Source organism: Phalacrocorax aristotelis, chromosome 7 (assembly GCF_949628215.1).
Source record: "Phalacrocorax aristotelis chromosome 7, bGulAri2.1, whole genome shotgun sequence".
NCBI lineage: Eukaryota > Metazoa > Chordata > Aves > Suliformes > Phalacrocoracidae > Phalacrocorax > Phalacrocorax aristotelis.
Genome location: NC_134282.1, coordinates 10,511,526 through 10,537,542, shown reverse-complemented (window position 1 = coordinate 10,537,542; position 26,017 = coordinate 10,511,526). Strand labels below are relative to the sequence as shown.

Genomic DNA, 26,017 nt, shown 5'->3' with positions numbered 1-26,017 from the left:
GCTGGATGAGGCTGCCATCTGCGGAGCGTAAAAGCCTCACTAGTCCTTTTAGCAAACTCTTCTGATGTCCCAGGGCTTTAACTAGAAACTGCAGCTGCAGACAGCTGGAAACTGTGCAAGACGGACAGCACCGCCCACTTGCTCCATCATTCAGAGCCATGGGCACAGCTCCCCGCTGCCCCCCGCTGCCCCCCAGCCCCACCGCCTCCCTGCAGCGCAGAGGAGACACGGGAGGTTCAGCTCCTACCAAAACAAGGACAAGCTGCGCTGCTCGGAGCAATGGCTGAGCTTGCCCAGCACTTAGCCTATACCAGTCTATTGGCTTGCACACAAGAAGTGCAGAATTCAGTCAACTTTCAGATTCTTTTTTTTTTTTAACACTTGTAAAAGAAGTCCTTAGGAATACAATTTAAAATACACTTTTTGACAGCAAACTTTTAAAGACATTTTACAGAATTGTTTTAGAGCACTTGTGGAATTACAGTTGAGGTAACTCAGGAAAGAAATACAGATGGAAGGGAAAAAACAGTATAGCCATTCAAACAATAATAAGGTGGGAATAAGAATAAAAGTAAGTTTTAGAGAGGTGAGTACTACGTACCAGATCAATGAAGGATTGGCACGAGTCCTCTGGATGATCTGAGTTTGTCGGGGTCTTCAGTCAGAGCAGCCCTTGCACCTGGCTGTTGCAGCAGATCAGGGCCGGTTTCAGATGGGTGTGGAGCTGTGCTGGTCTGTGTTACACAGGTTGCACTCATGGCTCGGAGGCTCTCTCAGCCCTGCTATCTCGCTGCTTACGGCTTGACGCAACGCCAATATCACCTCAGGCTGTAGGGCGAAAAAGTCCATTGAACAACATTGCCTCTTTGCTAGACAAAGCCCAGAAAGATGACTCACACCTGGCATGATTTAATGCCTGGACATCAATCAGCGGATTTCTAAGATAATAGGTAAAGAGACAATTACGAATCAAAATATCTGGTGCTTCCTTTGCACACCACAGAAGCTTTCAGCAGAGCTTTGTGCACGTTGCACCGAGCAGGAGAACAGTCACTGCATACTCTCATTGGCTAAAATCTGTGCCATTAGAGGACAGCTGAATCTAGTTATAACTTTGTGAAGCTGTAATGAAAAACAGAGAATACCAGAACACAGTAAGATCCAGTGAAGCTGCAGGCATGAACCCAACATGCTAAGGAAGTCACTGCTTAAATAAGGACACTGTTCAGCAGGACGTCTTTTCTGATGCTATTCCTGAGACCAGAGACCCACGACGTTAGAGTCAGCGTATGAAAGCAGATCTGTCTCCCTGCTTGTTTACACAGACTCTCACACCTGTGTCAGTGATCACTCGGAGCAGTGGCTCTAAATATCCACAACCAGCGCCACATCCCTCTTTCAGAGAAGTGTTTTGAAACACTCGTCCAGACTTTTCAGCAAGAAGCAACAATTATCAGAAGGGGAATAGCAACACAAAATTAGAAAAAAGCAAGCTATGGTGGAAGGGGTAGACTACCTGACCCTTCAGCTGCACGTCAGAGATTTATCATGCTCTTAACGGCACGTCAGCTACACTTCTGCAGGCAGAAGGCCTAGAGACTGGGTATGTTTCAACAGCTGCGTACTTCTCATAGGTTTAGTCTTGGGGTAGCAACTGTATCTATCTCAGCAATGGCAAGGCCACGTGGTGAAGAGCTGGCTCGCTCGAACATGTTTCTTCCCTCTTCATGAATATTTTGAACCCAACCCAGAGACATTTTTTGCTGCCTGGATCCCTGCTAGAGATCAGTCTTGTTTTTCTTCCCTGGCTTCTCTATAATTATAGAGCGTGAAGCTGGTAAATGGGATACAGGATTGCTGCTGGCCAATTCCCTGTGCTGAAGACGTGCAGGCAGAGGCAGGGCAGTTCATACTGACTCTTGTGTTCAGTTCCTTAGTAAATCTATCATGGTGCAGTCGGATGGTGATCATGTGCAGTGGTGGACTGAACCGCACGCCCAAAGCTCTTACAACCGCAGGCTGCGTTCCACATCACTATCTCGGAGGCAGCTGGCCCTAAAGCAAGAACAGATGAGTAGGACACACAGCAGCCTCTGAAAAGCCACACTTTATAGTCTGGTGTATGATGTAACACAGACCATACTGCATCAGACCAAGGCCCCTGTTAGTCTGGCATCCTCTCTCCCAACCCAGCTGCAAGCAGATATCTACGAAACAGTAAGAAAATGGCAAACATATCTGCTATTTTTCCCCTGTTAATCTTCCAGCCTTTAATATTTTCAGTTCAGGGACTTTGTGAGCTGGTTGTGGTCTTTTTGGTAATTCCCGCTGGCTCTATTCCTCATACTTGTCCACTTTTCCCTCAAGTTCCGGAGAAATTTTTGCATGTTTTTTTGCAAATGCCCTTTGCAAAGCATTCTGCAGGGCTAGTGCTGTTGTATGAGGAACGATCTCCTCTTATTTGCTTTGAACCTGGCTTTTATGATCCTTCACCCCTTGTAGGCACCCTTATCCACCCTGTTTGATGGCTTCTAGCATGTTGCCCTTCTCTGAATCTTTTCCAGTTCTAAAGTATCTGTTGGAGATGAGGCGATCAGAACAGCAAACGGTGCTCAACGTGTGGCTGAACCCTGGATTTGTACCATAACTACGTGTTCTGTTTTGGTCTTCTAATAGTTGCCAGTGTTAAATTTTGGGGTTTTTTTGACCACTGCAGAGCACTGAGCTGAAGTTTTCACTCTGTCTAGCACAAGCTCGAGGCCTTACTCCTGCCCAGTAATGGTCAGCTCATTTTTAATAGGTGAAGCTATATTTAATTCTAGTTACATCACTTTACAGTTATATACATTAAATATAATTTGCTGTTGTATTGCCCTGTACCCAGTTTTACTAGGGACTTACGCATTTCTTTGGGGTCAACTCTTATTACTGCAATATATTGAAATAAGTGCCAGTAACCTTTAATGTGCTGGGCTGTAAGCTGCACTGAGTCAGGAGCTGCTAGAAGTCCTGTTCAGCGTTTTCCCTCCAGGGTTAGCAACATCCAAGAGATTCAAGGCAGGAAACTGGAGATGGTTACAGCATCACTCATCCCAGTTTAATTTACTGTAAGATGTAAATCAACACCTTAATCCCACTGTGATAAAAATCTTTATGATTATGATAAAGCTGTTTGGTCAGGCCAAGTAGCCAATTTTAAACCAGTCACTATAATCCCATTTTTCACCAAAGCAGGTGATTTAGTAATCACTGTATATACTAGATCCCACCAGGAAATCATTATTCTACAATGTTAGCTGCAACACTAAATTTCCTTTGGACTTTGCTAGAATACATGATGGAGTTGTTAGTTTGCTTCATTCTCACATCATAAACTGCACTGACACATACCATACAAAGTTAAGTTTCTTTGCACTGTTACACGAACAAAAAAGATTAGAGTAGCATCTTCTTCAAGAATGATGAGCAAGCATCTTTACTGAGATGAAGATGGGAAGTCTTGTGGTTAGACACCCACTTAGGAGCCACAGGACTTGGCTTATTTCCAGTACTGAACAGATTTTTTTGCATTATTTTTGAGCCCCAGCTTCCCCATTCAGGAATTTGTGAAGTTCAAGTGATTCATATTTCCTAAATTGATTTCTCTCTTCCTCCTATAACCATTTTGGCTGACTTGGCTTGTTCTTCTTCTCTTGCAACAATTAGATTTAAATATGAGTCAACCTGGAAGAAATCAGTAGCACCGGATGCACTAGCTTTGCTGAAAGAATACCCCCAAGTGCATACATTTAAAGAACAAGAGTTTAATTGCGATGTTACAGCACTCTCCACGTACAAGGTCAACTTCACTTTTCTCAGCTGACACAAACCTGTTCAGTTCAGAAAAGCCAGGGACTCAGCAGGTAACTGCTGCAATGACATTCATTTTCCTCTTGGGTAGGGATACGCAAACCTCCTGTAAAGGAATGACTAGCATTCTCTTCTACTGGTGTGTAACACCAGCTTTCCAAGGATCAACCCATGTGAACAAAAGAACTCATGAGACAAATACCATAAGCCTCTAGTCCCCTCACTTATTGCCAGGAAACTTTCTTGCTGACATACATAGCGATGAGAACCCCCTTTGCATTCCTCCTGGCACATCTGCTGGCACATCTGACTCAGAGATGGCCTCTTATTGTGGACAGGATGGCATTTCTTAGCTTTCACAATAACCAGACATTAAAACATAGATGACTGTACCAGAACAGTCCTTTTTTTTGAACAGCAATGGTAACATTTGGCACATACCTCACGTTTCCAACAAAAAGCCCTCATTGCATTACCCCAGCACAGAGTACAGCATGTGCTTCCCCTTCCTCCTGATGTGCCCATTTCCCACCACACTGTGCAGGGCAGGGCAGGCGCTTGCAGCGACTCAGAGTACTGCGGGGGGGGGGAACACATCCCCAAGAGGCTGTTGGCACCGTATAGTCAATCCACATCAGCAGACCTGGGTTAGTGACAAGACAGATAAAAGAATAAGGTGCAAAGTCAGCAGACACCCACTGTAGCTGAATCTGTCTGGCTTTTTTAAGGAACCAAAAATCCTGTCTGGTAGTAAACATCTTAAGTTACCACACAGAAAAAGAAAAACAAACAAACAAACCAACCAAACATCAATCACCCAGACAAATCTTTGGGATGGAAAATCTCAAAAGTCTAGATGATATAGACACAGCATGTCTCCTGCCTGGAATAGCTGGGAGCGTTTGTTGGTAGCATGCCTGATCGTGTACTGCTGGTCGGACATGGGGCCAAGCCCACAGCCATTCCCCTGCCGGCTGCATGATCCCTGTCCCTCCTTCTGGCTGGGGGAGAAGCAGGTGACACCTGGGTGAGACAACTGCCAGGCATTAGGAAAGACCACTTACGCTATGGTTCATTTCCCAGGCAAGGCATACCTTGTTCCCAGGTGCAAAGCACTGATTGCAGCCAGGGTGTCCACCGCCGTGCTGTGACTGTTCTCAGGAGTGTGGCACCGCACTTCACGGCTGTATGGGACCACCGAGGGGGACTGTGAAAGCTCTGTGAACAGCACCAAACTTTCAGGGGGGAGCGATTTTGGTGCAATGATGACCACCCATACTGCAGAGACATTCTCTGCAGCGAGGCAATGTGGGCAGGCAGAGCAGCATTCACGTATGGATTGTGTAGGTCCCTTTGGTAAGCCACAGCTGAAGCACATAAAATGAAGAAAGAGACACTCGCAACTCAGTCGCAGGGCTGAAACGGCAGGTTCAGATCCTGCCAGAGCTTCCACTCACAGTCTGACAGACTCTGTACATTGCAAGTTGCAGAACTCAAGCTTTTCATATTTCATCTTTACGAACACTAGACAGTGGTTTTGCCACACATCATCTATCAGATTTCTCAGTTTTATCCGCTCTCCATCTGAGTAAATTATACCCCTAATTTTGCTGCCTTTCCTCCCTTATAAATGGGTGACAAGGAGATCAGCTTCAGAGAGGCCTTATGAAGAGGAGGGTGATAATATCTGTGAAGTTCCCTGTCTGGTGAAGTCTCAAATGAAAGACAGGATGGCTGTGCAAGGCATTATAAAGTCTTTGAAAATTAAGATAATAACAAGGCAGACCCATATCTTTTGCTAGCGTGTGAGATTCAGAATCACTGCTGCTGAACAGCATTTCCATGTCAGGAACGTGCACTAGCTGCTACAGCCACAGATCAGTCCTTCAGCTGATACCAAAGCATGGGTTGTGCTCCAGCTCTTGGACTCCTTCACCTCTGTATCACCAGGATTTCTTCAGCACAGTCATTAACAGCTCACACATACCTGCCACACCTTCCAGCACACGCCTCTGCATTCCTCGCCCTGCTCCAAGACATGCCTTCTTCATGGACTTGTGCTCTCAGAGCTCACGTTCGCTGTCTGGCTTATTCATGCAGTCCTGTGAAGTGCTGCTAAGTTGCGGTCATGATGAATTTAGGCCACAGGGACCCTATCCTTGCAAGAACTGACCGATGGTAGATTATCCTGTCACCCAGTACTTTTTGGAAGTATTTTACAACTTACATAAAGAAAATAAGTGCTGGAAATACCTGAGCTGTAGTGACAACCTCTGGACCTTACTACACATGTAATACAAACTAATGTCCATCACTTAATGTGTTTTTGTCTGTTCTCTGATCTGTGACTGGAACTTGCAAGCTTTTTCCCAGCCTTTTCTCAGCTTGTAAAGCTTTTCCTACCATCTCTTACATTTACCAAGTCGCCAGTTCCCACGGGCTGTTGATATTTCCAGCCCTCAGAGTTTCTGTGATAGAGACAGCTCTGTCTTCCAGGGGATGCAGGACCTGGTAGCGCTGATGAAATAAGCTGGGGTTCCCGTCCCCAGACCCTGGAGGGTACCTTGACTCTGGACCCTGGCACAGGGCAGCCAAAAAATGATCCCACCTTCCCCCATTCTTGTTGTTCTTACACAGCACAGCAAATCAAACCTCAGACCGGCACAACTCCTATGGCTGCTTGATTTGCAGTCTAGAAAAAAAAAAACAAACCCAAGCTCCTAATTTCCATACAGCAAGTGGGAACCAGCAGCGGTTGGCAACTTTCTAGCCTTGGCCAAGGGCAAAGGAAATAGTTAATCTATCACTCCTTTGAAACACAAATCTCTCTGCGTCTTACCCGGCAAGGGAAAGATCTGAGTCCTTGACTAATGTTAAAGCACTCAGTTTAGGCTGATTTTATTTCCCATTTTTCTTTTCTAGTCTGAAATTTTATGACTTGATTTTTAGTTTAATCCTTTATTTTTAAGGCTTACCTAGCATCAACTGCTTGTCAAAAGTATTCATTCTGTCCATTAACTAGACCTATTAACTGTTTACCTAACATGTCGCCTGATTATAATTAAAACAGTATTCTGGTCTGGAAAAAAAAAATCTAAGAAGTGGTATCTCAAGAAGAGTTTGTTAGATTTGTATGGGAGAGAACGCGTCCCCAGTCTCCGAGTGGGAAAGACAGCTCGCTGATTACCCTCGTTTCCTCCCAGTCACCTTTCTGCACTTGCAGGTCCTGCTGACCATTAGATATGGCGGTCGTGACAGGGTAAGGTATGTATTTTGTGAACTTGTTTCTGGTAAATAAGTTGTTGCTGACAGATTCACCTCAACCCCTTTGCAAAAGAGCTTTGTTTAGGAGAGATGCCTGGGAAGAGGGATGGAAACACACACAGGAGTCAGAGGGTTTGGGGCAGAGAAGCCTGTCATTGCATGAAGGTTTGCAGTCCTGCTGCAGGGCAGGTGCTCTGCAAGCCTTCCCAAGGGAAGAATGACCTGGTGGTGGGAAGGGCTTTTCTCTGGGACTGATCCCAACCCACGCCTGCTTTGAGGCTGTGGATTTCTTTTGTTGGTTCACTGCAATACTGTTTTGATTTAGGAAACTGACACACCTTAAGATATGATATCACTTGCCTTATTACAGCAGAAACTCTTCTGACCACACACCAGTGCAAGGCTTGCCTACTTTCTCAGTTTTATTTTCTACTCTGAGCTTTGCAGTCTTACATCCATGCTATATTGGCATACATAAAACGGCACTTTAAAAGTGGCCAGTCTGTTTTCATTGAAAAAAAATCCCTCCTTCTGGTATTTTTGCTAGCATCAGTCCCCAGAATATGATCCCTAATGCAGGGAACATGTTCCCCACCAATGTGCCAGACAAAAGTTCATGGCTTTGTCTTACTGAAAATGAATTCTTGATTATTCATGCAGTTCCCAATGAGTCACTCCACACCCTTGAATTATTTCTGACAGATGTAAAATGCCTTCTGCCGAATTCCTACTCTGAAGAGCCGTTTGCATGACCGGTTTATCAGTGAATGCGAGCAGACTCATGATTTACAGTGCTTCATCATCATGGCATGTGTAATACCAAACATAATGACTAGGGAAACCAGACCCACCTTTTTTTTTTTTTTTGCCATAGGCTCACAGCCTCCAAAATCTCCCAGCACCCGCATAAGAGGCATTCGTGCAGGGCAGGTGTGTGTGCCAGGAGACCCTGTGTTACCCTGTGGATCTCAACACAGCTATGCAGATGAAAGAAAATTGATCAGCTGAGGGAATCTGAATCAACTGGCAGGGATGATATGGAGACTGAAGGTTCCTGAAGGCCTATTTCTGTCACTTTTAACTTTCTTGCTTTCTCTTTGCTGCCAAGAGTGTGCTTACCACTGGCTAAATACTCAGCTGTGGTGCAGGTCATGCATGGTCACTGTCCTTGTGTGTGAGCAGTGGAGACGAGACCTTTTCAGCTGTGAGCTGAAGCTTAGCTCCGCTCTCTCAGCCTGCCGTGCTGACCTTACCTCCTTTAAGCTAGAAGTACACCCTCTGCGGTGTTTACCCACAAACATGGTTAGTACACTTCAGTACCCAGTCAGGAGACGCAGATAAACTTTCCTCCACAGTCTGCAGAAGACGGGCATGGGCTGTTTCCCAAAGGCTCTATGGCTTCTTCCTGAAAAAGGGGGTACCCAGGCTGGCCTGGGGATTTTCACAGACCTGCCTTCTCCCACAAACAAAAGCTCTTTTAGGAGCTCCAACATTGAGGGGACCTTCTCCAAATGAGAACCTCCTCCAAAGCAAGAAGGCAGTTGCAGTAAGGATGCCCTGAGGGCTGCCGACAGCTTGGAGCTCCCCCGTGACCCGACGCTGCTCTCGGGCGCAGCTCCATTGTGCATCGCTCCACTGTGAAGCTGGAACCCACAGTAATTCAACTGCTAACTTTGAGATAATGCTAACGCCACGAGGTTTCATCTGGTCAGACGTAACTGTTATCCTGTACATGACACTGCATGTGTTTCACAAGAAACGGTGTGATTTCTTATAAAAGGGAGCTCTGCTGAGCAGCTGAGCACTCACCGTCAGAAAAGACCACGTAAGAATCCCTGTTGCCATGCCTGCAGTTAGTGAGGAGGGCTGATGTGCCTTCGCTGGCGGCTGCAAGCATTTCAGTGACTTCCCTAGCAGACGGCCAGTTCTGGCACAGTATGAGGCTGAAGACATCACCTCTGCAACATGAGATTTTAGGCTGGGTTTCCACATTTTTCTCCTGTGTAAATCTCTCTCACTGCAAAACACGATGACAGCACCAAAACCCATGTTAAGCAGTCATTTCAGCAATTCTGAAATCTATTATTCATCTGGCTAATTAGAAAAAAAAAAAGCCTCCCTTCTTTCTATTCACAGATGGTCATGATGATACCTTTTTGTTCAAGAATTTATCATTTTTGTGTCAGGTTTGACTTGTTTTAGGGAGTTAAACTGGATGTCTCGTTCAAGGAAATCTGTAATTGAGATACAAATCTCTGTGCAGCTGTGCATCTGTGAAAGACTTCAAGATTTGTGCAGATGACTAAGTATATGTTTTTAAACATATATTTTACTACCTTAAAGGCATCTACACAGGATGTTGGTAGAGGCTGATCTGTCATCTCTCTGCCTTGTCAGTAGGCCCACTGGATTCTGACAGCTGAATAGGGGCTATTAATTAGAACTACCAGGTTTTGGCAGACTTTTGTCATACTCACTAGATAATTCAGTCTTATGCATTTTAAGGAGCTTCAGTGGGAATATGACCAAACCTTTTAATTTCCCCCTTAAATTCTATGCCTGTCTTTCTAAGAAAGAGGATTTATTCCTGCAGTAATAAACCTTTTCATTTTTTGGGGTCAGTGTAACTCAGTGCTGCGTTAAGGAGTGCCCGGGTTCGCGCTGACTCCTCTGGCTGGGAGCAGCCATGCAAAGGTTCTGGTATTAACTCCCCACCCTCATGAAGGTTACAGAGGATAATGCCACAAGTTTTGCAAGAATAAAGAGCCCTTTTCTTGCTTTTCTAAGGAGGATCTATGCTAGAATAAGCAAACAAAATTTGGACCTGATTTCACATCCCTCTGCTCCCACAGCTATCCTCACCGGAGTCAGTAACTCCGCTTGGATGGACACACGATTCATGGTATCAGCAGCTCTCAGTTATTCATTCTTAAAGGAGAAGCATTATTTTTGCATATAACTATGGCTTATTTTTTAATTTTGCTATATATACAAATTTACTATTTGTAGCACATCTATGAATCCTTTGAAATGCATCTAATGCAGAGCAAATGGTTGGACCTCAGAGGCATATTTAGAAAATGCCAGTTTTGCTAATTTTACATGTTTTTAATAACCTCTGGCCATATTATCATTGACGATTTTCCACAGTAGCTTTCAAAGTAATGTCGGTTTCTCTGGATATTCATCATTGCTAAAAAGCACTGAAAATGTCAAACGCAAGAGTTGTTTTTTCTTACTACCACAGCCTAATATATGTTTGCACCACGAGCCATCTCGTTACAACTTCTGAAATCAAAGTAAAGCTAGATAATTTAAAGCATAGCGCAAACACATCCTGTAAAGATACAGAAGTATCTTTCGTGACTCCACAGCATGGAAATAGATGGACCTTATAATATTTTTTCATTTTATTTTCAGTATGTGCTGGCTTTTCCTCCAAAGGCATTTGAAAATAAAGTTGTTTGGGTTGAGCGATTGGTTTGGGATGACATTATAACCTGTAGACATAATGGACAGGTCTTTTATTGTGCTGCTTACTGTCTAGATTATCCTCATCAGAGCTTTTCCTTAAACATTTAATTGCCTCTGCTCCTCTCTGCTCCCCAGACTTCTCTAGTCAGTAGGGATCAAACTGGGTTAGTAAGTGGATTCTTATGGAAAAATAAAATCTCTTGTCACTGGATCAGAAACAGCTTTTCCTTCCCTGTAGCTAGACCATAGTAATTTTATAAATTTTATTCTTCTGTAAAAGATTTTATTTGTTGTAGCTGAAGTAATACTAGTAATTTATATTTAAGCACAGTGTGTGCATATTATAATTTTGTCCATTTATTTGCTTGTAGAGCTCACCAGAAGAAGGAAACTGATTTTTAGAAAATCCAGAATAAGATATTGTTTCAACTGTAAAAAAATATTTGGGGGGGTCACACCATCATCAAGCTATATGACTGATCCACCCAAGCTCAGCCCCAGCTGGGAGTGGGACAGCAGGCCCCTGCCCCACTGCCTGGGGGCACACGGCCCTTCTGCAAGGTCAGCTTGGCCGAGTGGCGCTTCACCACTGTACACCCGTGCAGAAGGTGGTGCAACAAAACTGACTTCCCCATGTGCATCCCCTGCTTTATCCTGTCCTGAAGCATCTTCTGTGCACCAGTAGCAGGGAGCTCTCTCTGGCATGTTTTTGGTGGAAGCTCTCGCTGCGCATTAGAATTAATATAATTATATTAATTAATAGGATTAGTCATGGATCTCAATCGTCTTATATAGCATAAGTGATTGCCACCAAGAAGTCTGCACCTAAATTCCCCTACCCTAAATGCTGCTGAAGGTATCCTTTGAGCACACAAGGACCCTCAGCACCCTGCTCTCAACTACCTGTGCTGTAGACAACTGGAGTTAGACAAGCAAAAGTCAAGTAAATTCTAGCTTTCAAGTCCAGCTTACGCTGCCTGAGCACCCAGTTTCATAGGAGAAAATGAGGGTATATGATTAGAGGTTAATAACAACTTCTCACTGCCCTAGAATGCAATAGCAATTACTTTGCATGGAGAACTTGTTCCTTCCATGTATTGCTCAAGAGAGGGATCCTTTTCAGAAACAGATTCCCTGCCCGAACAGCACAAAGGGCTAAGTCTTCTTCAGGAGCAATTTCTGTTCAACTGGGATGCCACAGATTTGCCCCTGAGGCCAACCCAAGCTGCAGTAGAGTGTGGAGAGGCTGGTTTCAGGTAAGACAGCACATGCAGTTTCCACACTTGTGAGATTTTTGACTGCCAGACTTCCATGTGGAAGTCACACCAGGAACGAACGTGTTCCAAAGGGAATTTATACGGCATCTTCCACGGGGGCTCCCACGGCTGCGTGGAGGCAGCTATGGAGGCAGGTAAATGGCGCCTTGGGCATTCAAGAGGGTTTTCCCACAGCTCACCTGGATTCAGGTGATAGTCCCTAGAGACTCCGTTGCCCATCATACTTTTTCCTTTGACGTGTCCTCTGCAGTAACTAACACGGTAGCCAGGTTTCCTGTTCTTGGTCACTTCTCATGGGCCTCCCCAGGGAATATGGGACTTTGGTCCACCCTTGGGCCACCTCTCATGACAGGGTCAACCTACCTGAGGAGCGTGCTTTTATTCTTGGCGCAATGATGGCATCTCATAAGACCACTTGCTGTTAATTTCTGCACTTCATGATGCAGTGTAAGGGCTAAGTATAACTAACGTTCAATTACAAAGTGGTGTGAATAAGAGCATCTACCAACATCTGAATATATATGAGGTCAGTGGGTTTACATTCCTTCAGGTCAGAAAACAGAACAAGCATGATCTCATCCCCATTGCCAGTTTCTCCACATTGCAAAGTCACTGCAAGACATGACGACACATTGTTCCTGCTCCGGGTGGATGGGACTGAGGGCTTGTCTGCATTGCTTGGAAGAACAAACACAGACAAGCAATCTCAAGGTAAGAATGTGGTGGAGAACAAGCATGCTGGTTTTCCCACAGCGTGAAACAGCTGAGCTCACAGTATATAACTTCAAAAAAACCTTAAATGCCTGGCCTTTACTATATTTTTACCATAATCATTCATGCCCCTTAGTAAAGCCATACTGTATTTATGAGGGACTGCAAGATCTTAGTGACCACATTTGCTTGGTCTTTGCCCACCTGGTGGGCAAAAGGGGTCTACCACTTTAAAGGAACGCATACGATCTAGTGTCCAGCCCTGATGATCAGCGAGGGAGAGGAAAGCAGAATAGTGGGAGGCAGCTATGCGAAACCACCATAGAGGAATCATGTTTTCCCACTCCTCGTTTGTTATTCTGTGTGGTAATGTATTAATTCCTTAACTAAACTCTTTTGATTATTTTTATAACCCTTACTGATGTCACTCTGAATATTACTGTTATCCTTAAAAATACACAATCTTCTTTCTGAAGAAATTTTAGCCATCCAGCTAACATGCCCTATGACACTAAAATCAGTACAATAAATTCATCAATGGAATGGAAAACAAAATTAAGCTTTGGATGAAAGCTACACATATACCCCTAAGGCTTATAAATTTCGTCTGGTCCAAAGTATAAGTACATGTCCCCAAAATTAATATAATTCTGATGGGGTTTATATGTGTCTTAGACAGGACTAGACAATTTTAAAGGCACACATATGTGTGCAAACCAACGTTCTGGTTATAAAGGCATGTCCTGGGTTAAGGAAACAAACATATCATACAGAGATTTACATTAAGGATGAGAATTGCTCAAAATTGGTATGGGTAAAGTATACCTTTACATTTTATTCACTTTGGCAATACCCAAAAGATCAGACTCCATCTTGCACACCTTTGCGCTGTAAGCAAGCTTGCTGCAACGTTATCTGTCTAGAGTGGAAACAGCTCTGCACCTAGCTCTGGGCCTGGCCAGGGCATATCCAGCTCTGGCGGGCAGCAGACTGGCAAGCTGAGGTTGGCACAAAGCTTGTCCCCAGCAGTGGACTCTACTGGGTGTACCTGTATGGACAGCCACGCTGTAATAGATAATGGAGACATTTTTCTCCTGGAAGCTCACTGTAAGGCCATCATATGCATGGGTTTGTCAGAGGCAAGAGTAGGCACCAGACAAGAGGGGCTGTAACACTGGCGCTGGCAGGATTTACTGAAATGCAAAGTCACTGGACGATGTCTTAAAGGCCTGGGTGGTCTTGATTCTAGAAACAGGGATGCATCCATTCCCCAATTTAATACAAAAACACTGGACTCTCCTTAAGCACACCACATGTGAGAGTTGAAGTTAATGTTGGTGAACGGCACACATGCCTCTGACACCCCTTTGGACCATGTTTCATTGCAGAAGGATTGTCTTCATAGAGACTAGCACTGGTTATATGTTCAGGACCTATTTTCCATGCTCAGAGATAGTTTCCTACTTCTTTTTTTTTTCAAAAGCTAGAGAACCTCAATATACTTGCTACCTTTGAGCCCAGCCCTATAAATCTTGCTCCCACGAGTAAGCTATATTCATGAACATTCTCATGTCATGAGAAAAAGCTTTTATGGGATCATATTTTGTAAGAAGTAATAAAAAGCTAAGCTAGATAGTACTTGGATAAGTCAGTGACGAATACCTGATAATCAGTTTTTTGTATTTATAGCCAGACCCTAACACCCACAAAATGACCATACATATTGAGTAACAAACAAATCAAGAAGTCAATTTCTGAAGACCTACTTGGATAACACAATTATTCTTTTCAATGCATAAAAATTGAGTAAGGCTCTGAGAATTAGCAACATAAAAATAACGATGATGGTGATGAATTTAAAGTGCTCTCCAAACAAGAAATTGAGGCAGTCTTTAGAGAAGCCTTGTGGTGAACTTGATAAATCTTTCCACAGTTTTTAATTCTGAGTATTAGTTATTTCATAATCTACAGTGCTTACTTAGCAACTGTTACAGGCTATTGAATAAACTATCATGGCAACATACAGCTTTTGCCATAGGCCAGGATCACGAAACTACATGTGGATCATTTGTCATTCTGAATCTGCCTATGCTGTTGTTATTTTATAACTGCAGATCTCAAGGTGACTAACAATGCTGGCTATTCATCAGCCTTATTTCAAAAATGGAGTAACAGTGATGTAATGAGATTAAGAAATTCGCTTGATATCGTTGAATGCATTAGTGTCCATACAAGGATTAGAACACGTTTCCTTATTCCTGGTGCCATTTGTAACCTACTGCACAAGAATGCCAAAACCACTTCTTATTACCATTCACCATGTTTCAGCAGACTAGGGCACTGAAAGACTAGGCATTAAATCTTCTTCACTTTTCAGTTTTTTTTTAACAAAGTCTGTTATGACTAAAAAGAGGACTTCAGCAGCTGGAGAAAAAAGCCCATGATGTGCACTCTTTCACCATATTGTTCCTCTCACAGGTCTACCTCTCTGTTCCCTCACTCCATCCTCCCAAAGAACTGTGAGTCCAGCCGAGTGTCAAGGCCTGCAGTGATATTGCTATGACAGATTTTTGCAGTTCTTGACCCTTGCAGGAACATAGCATGTAGCCAACACAGCTGTGATACAGGATTTTGCATTTGTTCTTGTTGAATTTCATAAGGGTCACTGCCCCAGCCTCAGTATTTCTGAGTGGCAGCTCTGCACATTTCTTCCAGTGATAATAATTCATATTGTGGCTTATTGCAACAGGAATCCTTCAAGGACAAAGGTAATACCTTGTTTCAAGGGTGGCTTTCCTTGAGTAAGGACTGTTTTCTTTAGCTTAGACTATCACGCCTTTTTAGTGACTGAAATTCAGATTCCACAATACCTCTACAAATTCAAGGCAAGGATCATATTTACACAGAAGTGATTTTCTCTGTATATAGAAGTGTGGGTTTTGGTAGTCCTTTTAAGCTTCAGGAAGCCACTAAGGAGAATAAAATGAGAACATACAGACATGGTATTTTTATTACATTTACTTTCTTGGGCCTTTTTTGGGGTGGGTAATAAATTTTTTGGTGGGTAGTTCGCATATGGTTAAAAAGGTGTGGTGGAAAATGTAAACTTAGGAAATTGAAACAGTTGTTATGCAAATCCAATTTTCATGGGTACCCACTGGGTAATTCTCAGGTCCTTTGTGCTACCACAAGCCAGTTTTTACACAGTCAGACTGTACACAATTTCTGTATTCCTTCCACTTGATAGTGCAGTTGTTCCAGACAGATACCAGCACAGTAAAGAACAAGGTTTGCCTTGCATTATATTTAGTGAATTTGGAAGCACTCTTGACATCAAATTTCTTTGCCTCTGTTGTTTTCTTCTAAACACCTATGCAACGCACTATTGTGAATTTTTAAAAAACTCTGCTAATACTCATAAAATTTATGAAGAAAAACATTGCTGAATTACTCTTTTCTTCTTGTTTTAGAACCTGTGAAAATAAGCTCATAAAACTCTAACACATCTTTAACTTCCATGCCTTCCAAGATATTTTGTTACTTTTTCTTTACAACGCAGCATGGAGGGGACTGAGGACAAGTGCTTTCAAGTTTACTTATTATCAGAGCTGTGATGTGAGCTTGTAATTCAGGTTCTGTGTTGTCTGGGAAAAATGGTACAATGTTCATCTCTGCCCCCTGCACCCACCCAGATGTGGTATCAGATTCCGATTGCTTTAATCATTGAAACTTTTTGTTGTTATTTGAATTAGCATACTGTCCAGATAGATCCCTTACAGACCAGAGTGTTATGCTGCTATATGTTACCCAGCTTTTCCTGCTCTGTATTTGTAGATCTCCGATGGCTTAATTCACTATGTGTTATTCCCTATAAACGTAACTTCAAGATAAAGGAAGAAGGACTGTCCTGCAGTCATAATCCTATCAGCGCTCTGTCATAAAGCTTTTCCTTTTGCAGTTGAGAGGACTAGTGCTAGTAACTACTGCTGGGAGGAATTAGTCCAGGATGGAATGAGGGTCAGCAGGGACTGTGAGGGTGTGGTTTTTCATTTTAGTATTTCAGCAAGATGAGGCTGAAAGGTATTAAGTCTAATGATTTACAAAGCGAAACTGGGTTACAAGGCTCCTAACTATGTGCAACTGTGTATGAGTCATGGAAGGAAGTAATATGTTACAATTCTACAGGGTAAAGTCATAAGAACTTGTCACTTGAGGCTTCTTGGTACATAATGCAAGTCTCTGTCAGGTTCCTGTTACTGACTTTAGTTCATGTCCCACAGCTTGTCTTTGTGAGGAGTGGCCAAAGCAAAACCCCAGATCTAGCTACTGTTTTCAGTTATGCTGATGTGACCTAAATGCACATCCTTATGTAAAATCTCTAGCAATCTGCCAGGATGACAGAAGACGTCAGCTTGCAGTCCTCAAAGTGCTGGGCTCAAGAACTTTGATGACCAACCACAAGACCACCAGCTCTGGGAAGCCACTGCAGCTCCATGGAAGTCAGCAACACTGACTGACTACCAGTGGAGAATCTTACACTGGTGACCTAGCAAATTTCCTCCTGCTGCCACACATACAAAGGGGGAAGCAGGAATGAAAAAGCAAACGTGATACAGAAAGATATAAGCAGAAAATTTGGGAGGGAACCAAAAGCATCTTCCTTCTCCTTGCACAACTTTATCTCCAGCTTCCCAAGTGTCTGCTCTGCATCACCACTGTTATTCAGGGAACCTTGTTTCCCTTCTTGTCTGAGAACATACAAAGAAGTATAGGCTCAAAAATACTTTAGTAATTTGACACTCAAAATCACTTTCCCCACCATATCCTATGTGGTGTCTATGCATCTGCAAAAATACAGATGCAGAAACAACAGACTAGTGCAACATGTATTATACAATGCACATATATGCTCAAGACAGTTTACACACTGCACTGTTCAGTGTTTGCAGTAGTAGCCAGGAGATCAAGAAATCATATATTTTAATTTTACTTTGGGCACTGACTTGGTCTGCAGCTTTGAGTGAATCATTTGCAATTTAGGTTTCAGTTTTGTTATCTGAAAAAATCAGGAAATATTATTTATAAGCCTTGTAGAACTTCCAGGAAATTCCCCTATAATCCACCTGTTAATTACATTTCAACAGAAGCTGAAATGTCTCTGCATACCATTCACAGAAGCAGCACTACTGAAACAGACAGTACACGATACAGAAGATACAACATATTTCTTCTAACAGTTGGGTGTATGATGGTTTTGAAGGCCTGGTTCTGTGAAATACACTGGAAGAAAAGTGGCTATTTTCTTAGCTGTCGAGCTATAGAGCAAGAAACGTGAATATGTCAGCATTCTTGAAAAGAGTAATTTCAAATAAATGATAATGTGCATACTGTCATGCTAATTTGAACAGAATGTCTGCATGCACATTTTGACTTTAAAAAAATATTAACCCCCCCTTTCTGCTACTTGTATGTACACTGATATCGCTTAACCTTCATATTCTTACAGAGCTCACCAGGAATTTTCCTGCGTGCTAAATCTATCATACTATATATTTACTTATCATTATAAAAGTCTTTTGCCACATGAGTAAATACTGCAATATTTACACAGGTTAACCGTGATATTGGTCTACATAGAATAAAAATACAGTTCCACTGCGCAGTTCTGTACTTCAGCATCATAATTCCACCATCATCTTTGTATCCCCCAGTTTGTTCTGACCTATATGTACTCCTAAAGACCTTGATGATATGATAATCTTCCAACCAGAGCAGGCTATTACTGGACAGAGTCACTCTGGGAAGAAGCTCTGATTCACTGAAGTACTATATAGCTGTCAGACCAAGAATTACACCCTGTGTGTCTTTCACTGAAGGGAACTGCTTGCTGTAGTCACCCTCAGCCAAGGTAGAAGAGACCAGGAACATGCCCTCCATCTCCCTGTCGTTGCTGGCAAGGCGAGCCGCCGTGCTGAAACAGCACAAGGGCCACCCACACTCTGACAGTAACATTTTCTCAAAGCCTACATCCTTTCCTTCAGAAGATTTCCATTTATAGTTCGCATCTTGTGCTTAGCTTGTTTTGCATTGGTTTACACATACCAGCATTCAATTAGCATTTTTAAATAGTAAGGACTATCGGGTAAGGGACATACAACTTGTAGGCAAACCTTCCCATCGAGGTGTTTGAGATCTGGAGGACAGCTGCAGACCTTCTTTCAGAATTTTGTTTGATCCACTGTATAGCACTGTGCAACCTGCAATCCTGTAACAGAGAACAATATTGATTTCACTTATCTTCTCTGCCCTTTGCTATTTGCACCAGATGAGAAGAAAAAAAATTGGCTCCAAGATAATGGAGAAATGTCCTAAAACTTAAAAAAACCAGGAGATTTTTGATCTAGACAGTGCCTGATTCATAAGATATGTAATCTTCTGAGTGCCTCACTGAGGGGGGAAAAGTGAGAAACTGAATGGCTTTTCTGGGGTCATCATAATGCAAACTGAAGGTGCTAATGCTGAAAGACTAGGAAATTCAGAAAAAAACTTTTTCCTTTTCCTTCAACTGATCTTCTCTTTGTATGACTATATAATCTAAAAATTGTGTATGACTTAAAGCTGAAAAAAAGCCAAAGCCTCCTATACCGGAGAGACCACAATAAAACTGCTTACGAGCTGAATTAGTCATAATGTACATTACCATACGCTGTTCAAGTGAGTTATCTGTAGACTGTGAGTATCAGCCAGCACAAACAAATACTATTGTCCACGGAGGGAAATGACATCACTCATGGTATTCAGTAATCAAACCCCATCTGTCTACTACTCAAGTAGAGCAGACGATTTTTTTCCCATTTTCAAATATTATATAAAAACTGAAAAAGAAAACAAATGAAAAATATAGGCCAATTTTATGCTGACCTAGACTAGGGTCATTTGAGTGGAGAATAATTCCAAAAGCATTTTAGAACTGTTCTCAAGGGAACCACGGTTATGTGAGTTGAAATTTTTATTGTCTCTAAAGAGGAAGGGAGAAAAGGTGAAAAAAAAAGAGGTGAATAGACAAGTGTAAGATTTACTACTTCAGAGAGAAACAGTCTATATATTTTCACAGAGCAAATCTCCAAGGAGATATTGGATAATATGTTGCGTAATAATTGCTAAATATTTCATTTTATTAGGGTGGCCCATTCTCAAATGAATGCATATTATCTTTACAGGTTTATGACCACAGTGTTGAAATAAAAGGAAATCTTGCAGTTCACTTCAGTTAGAGAGGGATTCACATCTATTTTCTACTATTTTTCCAAATCATGTTTGTTTTAATATAAATGCATCTGACAATTTTTCTAGTATTTGGAAGAGTATTAAAAGAACCAGTCATAACAATTTGATGCCTGCAACTTCAGGCAGCTTTCAGAGTGATATTTAATCTCCACGTCATCTCCTGCCAAAACCAAACCACAGCACAGTGCCATAGTATTTATGGAAAAGGCAATAGGAATCCATTTTCCTCACTGGAGTTCCAGCAACTGTTATCACATAGGTTATGTTTGAACACTCTGGTTGTGCATTCATCTCAATTTCAGATCACTGGAATTCTCAAGAATTCCACAGGCTTTGTCACCAGTTCAGTTTAAGTTAAATCATCAGCAGTGCCAGCACTTGACCAGCATTTTAATGAAAGAAAAAACTATGAATCTATGCATCACAGAGTGCAAAGCATTTAGAAACTGCTTCTTCATGGTAACAGATATTGCTAAAACTTGTTAAGTGCTTGCTGACACCTATTTCCAAACTGGATTTTGATGGGAATTCTGCTTGAAGAAGGTTTCAAGCTTGATTCCTTCATTTCATGTATGCCTGATAGTATTAATTTCAGTTACCCAACTCTATACATTTTTAGTAGAGAGCAATAAAACTTCCAGACTTAATTCCACATGATGTTTGCACCGTTCAGTAAATTTATCCACAAATAAGGAAGTCACAGTGTTGCTTCTAATTCTATCGCTAACTAAACAACCACATAAGAACTGCACTTTCTGATGTCACAGAACTACCTTTTTTTTTTGTAGTATCAATAAATGTATTTGTTTTTCCTAATCAAACTTTGATTGTTTCTTTTTTATGGCTTTGTACGTCATATTACAGCAAAACAGCAACTTCCTCTTTGAAAAGGAAGGCCAGCAATTAATTTTCTTATGCATCAATACAGAATTCTTACTAATAAAACAGCCCAGCCCTTAACTTTGTTTACAACAGCAAGGCAACCACTAAGGAAAAATATGCTCAGTGATGAAGATCTGGCAAGCCAGAAACCATATTTTGTTTTCCATGTTCTCAGCACATTACTATTTAATTTTTGCAACCATTAATATAAGGTAAATCCTGTTGATATAAATAGAATATAGAATTAAGAGCTGTGCCTGAGACTCACTGCATCATGAAATAAAACCTTGTTAAGCTACTGTCTTGTTGACCCTGGCTACAAAAGAAAGCCAGTTACCACCTTTCCAACAAGCACTTTATATATAAATCTGTTTTAGAACTACTGTAAAAGCTAATAGGTGGGGAAACAGGGTGAGTACTAAATTAGGGGACTAGTTCTCAAGTGTAAAGATTAAATGCTGTTTTCTGATGGGATACTTCTTGACACCACTGTACCAGACAGTGCTTTTCTGCCTGGCCTTTGATTAGGTTCCTGATAAAAGCCTGTTACAAGCTCTCTCTGTGACCTTCCAGCTGAGCTTCTGAGATCCACAACTACTATTCTGGGAATGGCAACAGCTAACAGAAGTAGGCCTTTTACTGCATTACACACAAAAGGAAGAGCGTTAGGAACAACAGTGGCAGCAGTAACAGCAGGGCTGGAGTGTCAAGAAAGGGAAGACTCCCCATGGCCCCCAAGCACAACTTACCTGGACCTGCACGTTTAGGAAGCCTTGCCTGATGCTTAAGTAGTGCACATGTAGTGCGGGACCGAACCCAGTTACACTAACCTCATGTTTCTGATACCACTGCTGTTCTTTGCTTTCTGGCCTCTGTACTGCTGTTGCAAGAGTATTTAGTCAGCTGCAGCACTGGGAGACGGGACATGAGTGTCTGGGCATCTGGGGGTGTGTGCATTGCACAGGTCAGCGCCACTAACGCTAACACTACCACAAGATTTCCCTTGGGATAAAGCCCAAGACCTAACTCCACTGCTTCTGTATCTGTTTTGTACCTACTGCACACATTGTGTGTATCGTTCCACACTTAAACTTGGTTTCTGTGATGTCAGGTTCGCTGCAGAGCAATGCTAACATCGTGCAGCCCATCTACTAGTTCGCTTCAGATGCTGTCAAATTCATTCTAACATCAGCAAGAGTGGGACCACGTTTGGAAAACAACCAACAACCAACCCCCTCTTTCTATAAGAGGTAGTTACTACGTCCTGACTACTCACCACAGAGACCACAGCTCCTCTTCTTGGAGACCACTCCATATCAAGAGCCTTTAATGACTTTTCAGATGCCTTAACAGAATATAAGCCCCTGAAGAAAAACACCCTATGGTCTTAACTTGCAAAATTTACAAGCTAATTTTTATCCATATGGAACGACTTATTTACAATGCAATTGAGAAAAAAAATTCTCCTCCAAATGAAAATGCGTAGTGTATCACTGCTTTTGTAATGTATGGCTTATGAGTTTCACACTGTTTAACACCTTCAGGACAATTCCAATGATCAGACTTCTAATGCAGAAACTGCTAGGGCTTGCCATGAAATAGGTGATTATTATGGAAATGCTAGTAGTGATTTTTTTCTAGGTGTTGTGATATTTTTCATTTAACCCAGAAGGAAGCTTGTACCACTTCTGACAAGCTTCAGAATACTCACTTCCCCAAATTTTCTCATTTTTCTCAAGCTCCCAAGTCAGAACTCTGGAAGTGTTTTGAATTTTTTTGAAAATTCAGAAATTTTTAAAATTTACACACACAGATATACACTGAGATCATTCAGCATTAATGATGAAGGACAGCAAATCATGCCTGTTCTTTTAATCAAGTTTATAATGGAACTGTTCCATTATAAAATAATAATTACAGTACAAAATACAGATAAACAAAAACAACTATTGCTTACCTACTTCCAACAATTTTATTTTTGCTGAGTAATCTCTCCATTTCACTGACTGTTCTATTTCAGTGGAACTACTTAGGTAAGTTTTAAAACAAAATTAACAGCAGAAAAACAGAGACTTATGTGAACAGAATTCAGGCATATATTCACCACATCATGGCAGTGTCTGGCAGCATGAGTGTTTCAGTAGGTGCAAAGTCACAGGCTTTTATAGTACCTGTACAGTCCAATAAGAGAAGCAGGAATTAGCCACAGAAGTATTACTTTTTTGTATATATTTTGTATACAGCTTCCATTTGGAGCCAGAGAATCCATCAATCCACTATCCACTACAAAACCAATATTTGTGCTTTTGTAGAAAAGTTGCAGCTATTGCAGAACATAAGTTTTATGTAGCATGTTTATGCACAAAAGGCCAGGGAATTGGCTTTGGCTAATCAGATTCCCACATGACATGGTAGCAATAGATCTGTCAAAAGCTACTCAGAACCTAAATATGTAGACGTTCCCACACACCTTTATTTATCTAGCTCTAATATTTGCTCTTGAATGCATGCTTAACTAATAAAAAGGGGAAGAAAAGGCATTGCGCTTGTTGAAGTGAAATGTGAGGGGAATAGATACAGGTTCACCTTTGAACCTGGGTATCTCACAATCTTGAACCAAATGAATGTTGTCTCGGCTAGTTAGAGAGCACAGGCATCACCATTCCCAACAATCAGGACTCCCTGGAAAGTCTATTTAAACAGGCCATCTAAATATTATTATTATAGAGTTGCAATCGCTTTAATGTCTACCCTAACTGGTCTCTCATCTGAAAAACAGGTGATCTTCCTACTCCACACTTCCTCTTACTCTTACGCTACAAATATTACCTAAGGACCTACACTTTAGGAACTCCGTACTAAAAACTGATCTATAACTATAGATCAAGTAATGACACAGGTTATTTAAACTGTCTGACTAGCTAGCTGAAATTTGTGTACGTTCCCTTTTTGCTTAGACAACATCTAATGTTAATTAAAAAAATAAATGCCCTGCCATTATTCATGCTTTTAACACTCAGAGATAATTGATACAGCTGGTAAAAAACCTGACTAATTGTTTATACACAAAGTAAAGTGATTACTTACTGTTCAGAGAAGAATTATTCAAGAAAACAAGCAACCCAGATTCCAGGAAATCCAGCAATGGATTAATGAAATGTCCCATTAAAATATACTCATGCTAAACAGAAAGATTTAAGACATACAAAATCTCCTTAAAAGATATGGATTTTCTCCACTATTGACATTAGTCCTTACTCAGTATGAGTTTGAAATATATGAGCGCATATGCTGCTGAACTCCACATAAGATATCTGAAACCATTTGCATTGCTCTTTTAACTAGGTTAAATGAAACCTGATCTGGATTCCACTTGATCATAAGACTGGAATGCTGAAAATGCTGTAATCTATTTATACATCAAATTGAAGAAATTTTGCGTGTCTTTAAATTTCATTGCATTCCACTGTATTAACTGAATATGGACAGTTTACAAACTGTTCCATGTTCAAACTGAGAAAGAAAAGACAGACCAACCTGGCTTATTTATCCTAAAGCCAGGATTTTTTTCCTGGCTTTTAAACAATGCACTAAACCCAGATCTTCTCGATGCCTTCCCTAAAAGCATTGTTCCTGCAGCACTAATTCATTGCTAGTGCCAACACATGGCAGTTGCCTTATAATGGTTTCAAAATACATACATTTTTTTCAGCATCAAGAAAGGATTACAATCCCAAACTGGATTTGCAGCTCAGATTTGACTTATATTTCTCTTCTTCTTTCTGCCTCTAAACCACAAATGATTCAAAATACAGCAGAGAACAAGGTTGAGAACAACCACGTAAATGAGAACAGCCAAATCAAACAGATGAAAACCACACAGGGGCTTGTACAGCCCAGAAGCAATTGACAATAACTAGTCTATTAACAGGCAACCTCAGACTCCCCTGGTGAAACAGCACTCTTTAGGCAACTGTTCCATATAATGCTGCAATTTCCCTAAATTATTTACATAATTCTTTAGGTGTGCACAATGGTCTTTGACATGTTATGCTGGAGAGAGGAAGAGACTTGCCCTGGACTGCTCCCAGTCAAACTGAACAATCAGGTGCAGCACAAGATGGTGTGGAAAAAGTAAAGGTACCCAGCATGAAGAAAAGCGTATTATGCTAAAGACCTGTCCATTGATCTGTACAAATGTTCATCTTAGATTTGAACATATCTCAGTTAAGTAAAACACAGTTCCTGCTGACATTTAGTGGCTTTTGCCATTGACTTGAAAGAGGTCAGGATCAGGATAAAAACTGATGAGTTTTCATAACATTTATTCATTTCTATTTGCACTTTAAATGTGTTTCCATGTGTGCAAGTTTCCATTTGTTCTCAGTTGTTCCTCATATTAATTTTTTTCATCAGTTGCTGGATTTAGTGTCTATTATTTTGCATATAGAAGACAACAAACGCTGCAAAGACAAAGAAGAGCAATTTTATTAGGGTCAGGAAAGAGGAAATTTCCATGCTTTTTGTCACATGAGACTTTAAGAAGAGCCTAAAGCTAAACACTGCAGCTACTATTCCCTGGTTCTCTTGATAGTTAGTGGCCTTTATAAATGTAAAAATCCTACTTAGACATTCAAGTAACTAATTTGCCCTTTTCTATGCCCTTCTTCCCTCCTGCAATCTGTAAGCTGGAATTTGTCTTCCAGGTCTTGCAGTCAATGTCTTGTAGCTTGAAATTCAAAAGGGTTTGAAATTCAAATTACCATTGCATCTCAGTCTGGTTTGAGATCATTTGTGGTAACTCAGACGAGTTTTAAGATCAAGAATAATTTGGAGAAATATCTTACTGTCTAGCACCACTAGTTTAATAAAATGGAAAATGTACAGTTTACAGTGAAGGGAATTTCCGATATTACTGTTTATTTTAAAATGTAAGGTGTTAATGCAGGATCTAGATAGAAGAGTCATCTGAAAGGGAGGACATTCTTAAAATACTATACTCGTAAACCTCAATTCACATACATGAAAGCTCCATTTTCAGTAAGTCCTAAATTTCTGTTAAAATTTGAAAAGAATCTAGTGATAAATGAATTGCTTATCACTTGTCCGTTATTGTGCCAGTATGTCACTATTTCTAAGACAGTACCACATAGCCTGACTAAAATTTAGGTCTCAATACTCACCACACAAAAAAAGGCAGGCAGAGCCCTGAAGACTTTTCTATGTCTGCAGACAAAGCAGGCTGATAGATGGGAGAGGAAAAAAAGAGGTAC

General features: G+C 41.4%; 1 long non-coding RNA gene across 1 annotated transcript; it reads right to left on the bottom strand.

The window, feature by feature from the left end:
* Window positions 1–376: 376 nt before the first annotated feature.
* Window positions 377–24,075, bottom strand: LOC142059733 (uncharacterized). The gene is made up of 4 exons (XR_012661501.1): window positions 23,832–24,075; window positions 18,746–18,840; window positions 8,923–9,130; window positions 377–828 (listed from the first exon to the last, which is right to left on the bottom strand). It is a non-coding gene; the product is annotated as an uncharacterized LOC142059733 (long non-coding RNA).
* Window positions 24,076–26,017: the final 1,942 nt, after the last annotated feature.